Source organism: Typopeltis vanoorti, chromosome 8 (genome assembly GCF_054136105.1).
Source record: "Typopeltis vanoorti isolate ZY-2024b chromosome 8, IOZ_Tvanoo_1.0, whole genome shotgun sequence".
NCBI lineage: Eukaryota > Metazoa > Arthropoda > Arachnida > Uropygi > Thelyphonidae > Typopeltis > Typopeltis vanoorti.
Genome location: NC_143556.1, coordinates 106,884,396 through 106,890,395, shown reverse-complemented (window position 1 = coordinate 106,890,395; position 6,000 = coordinate 106,884,396). Strand labels below are relative to the sequence as shown.

Below are 6,000 nucleotides of genomic sequence, written 5' to 3'. Positions count from 1 at the left end.
TTTTATTAAGAAATTAAAGTTGAGCGTCACAACTTATCCTGGGTAAAAAAAAAATCCAAAAGTTAAAAACAGTTAAAACTCGCTACACTCGTGTCATACCACAGTGAAAGTTGTGGCGATGTTGCCAAGTTTGTTATTGACAAACTAGGACGAGACTCGATTGCGATATACTCTTTACATATCGATAACAAACTTGGCATCATAGCTGTGAACTTTCTTAATGTTGATATGTCAAGAGTATAGCGCCATAAGAAAATCCCAGCATTTGAGACAGGAAACACATGATTAGCAAACAACTTTTCTGTCACATTTTATTTTTCCCTTCATATTTTGCCAACTAACCGACTTCTTCAACAAAACCGTGTCTTGTACTGCATTTAAATATACTTCTCGTAATTGTAACTTAATCCAAAGAGAATTGACATTATTTAGATGTGGCGTTATAAAAACTAAAACCTGCTTAGGGACATTATTTATGCAAAAATGATTTATTCTGTTTGAAAGTATATTATCTTTTATACAGCTATGAAAATTCTCCTTGTAATTTTAGCCATCACTCAGAATGTGAAATAAGAACATCTTCACATTAAAAAGCATTTATCTTTCATTAAAAATAAATGCTTCAAACATAAAATTATTATAGGAATTTAATGTCTGATTTTTTTCCCGTTTCTACTTTTTAATAGTGTGGCAAATTCCGTATTATTACAATGTACGGTATATTGTAATTATATTACAGTACATTGTAATAATATAATAGTTCGTTTATAACTGGAAAGAGAGAAAAATATTAAAAACATTTCGAATCTTGCCCAATGCTTGGTCTGAGTTTCTTAAGTTTCTTATAAAACTAAGAATTCATAAATTCCTCGATACAAATGGTCATACTCAACTGATTTGGCTTTGATTTTATTTGTTTAAGCTTTTTATGTTAGATTATCGCTCAATTTTTCTAATTAGTTGCTTATTTTTACTACTGCTTTTTCAAGGCTTTTTTTTCTTTAATTGTATTAAAATATATACTGATTATTCATACTATGATATTATTAAAATATCATGGTTATTTAACAATCAGTTTCGAGAAAATGTCATCCTTATCAAGTGCTGATATGAGAACTAAAACAACATAATAAAACCTATCAATCCGTATTCCGACGTAATTGTGACGTCACACCAGGAACCAACCGCAAATCTGATATCAAGCGTCAAGTCATCTCGAACAATCAACCAAATCAGCACCGTGGCTAAACAAGTAGGCAGAGACCAACACCACGCCTATGAAGGAGATTATATGGTTAGGGCTGTTCGCACGCACGAAAGCGATCTCTGCCACGTGCTCCTGACGGAGAAAAAAAAAAAAAAAAAAAAAAACCGAAAAAAGCTTTCCAGAGATTGCAGCCAAAGCATGCACTTTATTTGTGAAAGAAGTTGTGCATCCCTTTGAGCCCTTTAGAAACCTAATGAATAGCATCCCTCATCCAAATGAGTGCGCATGTTTTCCCACTATTTATCTCTCAGATTTATTCTTCGAAGGATCAAAGAAACGATATGAGGTATTCGAATGGAAGCTGGCTTGCCGGGTCAATTGCGTTTGATTTCTAGCGTGCCTTAAAAATAGACCTTCCAAATATAACTGCAGCACCCAGCGCAGGACAGGAGATGCTGGGAGGGTTCCTTGGCCTCGCAGCACGCGGCCGAGCTCTGTCGAGCTTAACCACTTCTCAGCTTACACCATTTCTGTTGTGCCTCTCTCTCTGAAAGTTCTGCTATGTCAGTTGACTGCGATTTGTCTCAAGTTTTCTCTATTACTCGCCCTTCGGGACACTATGTAGTAGTGCAGTGGGTGTGTTCTGCGTGATGTGTTACGTGTTAAAATGTGCGCGCTCCTTTCTCAACTCCTAGTTGCAATTTTTTCTGCTTTAACAATATTTCTTGAATGTCTTTTTATTCCTTGTGAAATGAGAAAATTATTTCCTCGACTACCGAGTCAACCGAAGCGACCTTCTTAATCCGACTCCGATAACAAGAGATATAAACATTGTGTTGTTTAAATTGATACGACCACGGACTTAATATGTGAACTTTCCTAATAACGTAAGTACAGTTTGTCACAGTTCTAAATTATAGATTAATTTTGCTGCGTTTTAATAAAGTAGGCAAGAAACCCATAACCGCCACTCCACATATTATTGAAAAGATTTAAATGCTTCTGTAATAAAAAAAAAATCATCACGAATATACATTTAAGAGAATTACTCCCCTCTGATTCATGATATTCAGTGATATGGCTATCTCCATTTTCATCGCTTTTAAAAATCGCCTGTCCTTGCATTCTGAATCACATCAGTTGAGTAGAATTTACCAAGCATTCTTATTTTCTGTTTCCCGCTTCAAGAAAACAACTGAGACCAAGATACTGTTCTTTTGTGTTTTAGGATTATCCTCAAGCAGTTAAAGTCATCAATATACTGTATTATGCTACCAAATGCATGTGTTCACAGGTTTGTCTGTTTGCGGAGTTTCGAAAAGAATATCTTACTGATGAAATCGGCTAATTGACCTGCAGTTAAAATATCCTTAAAAGCGATCTTCGTAACATCTCGTCTACGAAAGGACACGAGTTGTTCAACATAACCCATTATAAAAGACCAAAAATATGAAAGTAAAAATAAAAGCGTGCTTTGATGCCCATATTGTTAACGCTTTAAGCAAACATGAAAGATAGGAAAACAGTTTTCAATTGTTGGTTGTTTTTTGTGTGTGTGTGTGCGCGCGCTGTTATGTTCCAAGAAATGCCCAAATTCTTAAGTTTAAATATGAATTCGATCTGTTACCTCGTGCTGAAAGTAACTGACCTAATTAAATGAATGTCAATTTTATTTTGTGTATGAGATTTGTTGCACCGAGAAAGTTTCTGCTTGTTAAATTGTTAAAATAATAGATGTAAAAACACTATACCGGCCAACTATATTTCATAAATTGGTTATTTGGCATTAATAAATTAGTAAATTTTAACGAAATGATGTAAAAAAGAAAACCTGCTTTAAAGCCATCCTTAGATATTATTAATTACCTGTAATGAATCAGGATTCCTGGTTAAAAGTTTCAGTCCGTCTAAAGAATCTTTTTAGGAAGAAATTTTCGCCTTTTTTTAAAAAATAGGATCCTATCCTCTTTTCAGCTGTTTTTCCGGTCACTGACATCTCTTCAAACGATCAGCTGTAGGTATAATTAGTTGGATCAGTGTTGAAGTTACTCAAGCATGATGTACCTGTGTATTCTCAAGCCAGTTTGTTTATTTCAGGAAGGAAACTGGATCTCTGGATACTGCAATCGCTGCCTGACATGTAATAAACCAGTTTCACTTAAAAATACTTAGAAAATTTCTTACAATAAATATATAAGGTTTTAAATCAATGTAACTCGCACGCCTCTCTAACCAAGAGGCGTGCAAGTCACAGCTACAGTACTACGAGTGTCGTGAACTCAAGCATTTTAGTGTATATAAAAAGGTTCACACTTTTTCACTTAGAATGAAAGTTTCATTATAATGAAAGTATAGAGATAATGAAAGTTTCATACTTAAATAGTGTCTTGTATTTTATTATTGCTTCTATGACATTTTTCACTTTATTCATATAAGGCTAAAGTTAAGACACGTATTTTTCTTTAAGTGGAGGATGGTGGATTTTTTCAGCTCAAAAATTCAAATTTTTGTCTTTGAAAAAAAAAAAAAAAAAAAAAAAAAAAAAAAAAAAAAAAAAATCAGACGTTATAACGAGCAGCGCCGTCTTTCGTTGGGACTCGAAAGACGGCGCTGGTAGTTTCATCTACAAATGTAACATTGCTGATAAGATGGTGCTGAGCTCTCCTCTGCTGAAGAGTTGTTGGTCAGAAATTATCATACAAAAATCAAATACACTGCTTTATTTCAGTTTGAAGTAAACACATTTGTGTGCTAAAGAGCAATCCTCCATTCTATTACCTACGTTTCCATTTACTTGAAGAAAAAAAAAACCGACCTGTGTAATCGGAGGAGTTGATGGTATATTTCATGAAACAAATAAGAATTATGAAATCATCTTGAAGACAAAATTTTCAATTAACACGAGCATATCAACTAGGACTTAAGATTTACTTCAGCTTAAGTAAATGCAGCTGTTTAGCTTTGAAATAAAGGTTGATCCATCTTATCTTAGTTTCTATTAAAAACAGTCTGGAAACAAAGTTAATGAGTTGTCTCATACGAAGATGAGAGTTTTTCTTCCTCGAAGTTGGATTTCCTTCAGGCAAATCAGATCAGTGACAGACAATATACATACAACCGCCAGATACGTTATTTTCACCCGAAGTTCTTAGTGCTGCTTCAGAATTTATCTAAATTGTTTACGAGCATCAAAATGTCTAAAATTGTAATAGATACATGTCGCTTCTTTTTAATCGTATTTAAGCACCTTGCTTTACATTAAAACTCACCGCACCGATAGATTATGAACGATGTAAAGACAGCTCTTAAAAGTCAGAATAATATTTGTTCGATACATTAAAAAAAGAAAACCTACAAAATAACTACAAATATTTGAAAACTGAAAACATTTTTCTTTCCTATTGGGAGCTGCTTATCAAATCATTGTACACGCGTGCTATATTTTGAGAAATGCCGATTGACATAGCTTCACTGTATCATGCTAATAAAGGAAATTAAAGAACTAGAGATCAAAATAAAATGGTCTAAGATACGAGCATAATAAAAAATCCACTGTCTACAAAAAATCTCCTTCCGAGTGTTGATTTATTCAGTCTGTACTTCTGGAACTAATGAAGACATATACTAGAGATGTCACAGTCTGTAAACAGTCTAACCAGTGTTGAAATGTTTCTTCCCATTGAAAAGCAACTAGGTCACCTTCTTGGACGTCTGTGAATTTGGGCAACAGCCTCTAGAATGTGCGCCTTGTTTCCACATCGGCTGATGTCTACTAAGATTTTTCTAAGCAGGTAGGAATGTCTCTTCTGTGTAATTATAATCTTCTTTCAAAGGAATATCTTACAAGAGACTTTACTAGTCCTTAGGGATGCGATTAAAATTCGGCAAATTTTCATTGCCTAAGATGAACTATGAAAAAATTCTATACATATCTAAAACAAACATTCGTAATATTTCTTGTTGAACTTAGAAATATTTTAGCGGTTTTAGATAAGTGAGAATAGAATATTTTACATATGTGAAAACCGGCCATTTTGTAATCTAAAATAAGTAAGAAGAGAGCATTTAATGGTTCTAATTTACTGGCTTATACATTTCATTTATTTTTACAGCGCTTATTTTCGTTTAATAAATTATGCCTTTGATTGGTATTGGAGCATGTGAGTTGTATTTTAGTATTAGTATTATTATCAGATGCTCCCAACTTACATATTAAATAGCAGCGTGCATCGTACACAGTCCAAACGCGTTTTACTTAACACCAACGATAGGAATATGATCAGCAAGGGAGGATATCGTGTAACCTCAAGTCAATTTTTTCCTGTTTATCATTGTGATGTCACAGGTCGTCGTAACCACATGCATTAAAGTAGTGATGTGACAATGATATTACACGCAGAATAAAAATTAAACATTTTTGTATGCACGAAATTTGCATCCTTCGTTTTAACTGTGAACATCTTATGAACTTTTAGGTAGGGTTACCATATTCTAAAATGCCAAAATGCTGACACCCCATCGCCTGACCAATTCGTTCCGGACACAAACACAAAAATAAATACATATGTTGGAAATCTTTACCTTTGTAAGCTTTTCATTAATTCGATGTGATGAGTATGCTTATTAGAACACACAAAAATATGAGATTTTAAGTGTCATCATAAGTCTTATGAAACAAGAGTAGGCCTACTTGAAAAAGAATTAGACTTATCACACTACATATATTACTTTGCAGCCCAGGCCGCCCATGCATATGTTTCACTAGTCCGCATTTTCTTTAGCAGTTCTTTGTT

The 6,000-nt window shown here is 33.9% G+C and overlaps 1 protein-coding gene across 2 annotated transcripts in view; it reads left to right on the top strand.

The window, feature by feature from the left end:
• The first annotated feature begins 1,594 nt into the window (after window positions 1-1,594).
• LOC150104252 (uncharacterized) overlaps window positions 1,595-6,000 on the top strand; it is a 125,363-nt gene continuing 120,957 nt past the window's right edge. For both annotated transcript variants that reach the window (XM_090396256.1, XM_090396255.1), the window contains exon 1: window positions 1,595-2,094. The gene's annotated coding sequence lies outside the window, so the exon portion shown is untranslated. The remainder of the gene's footprint in view (window positions 2,095-6,000) is intronic.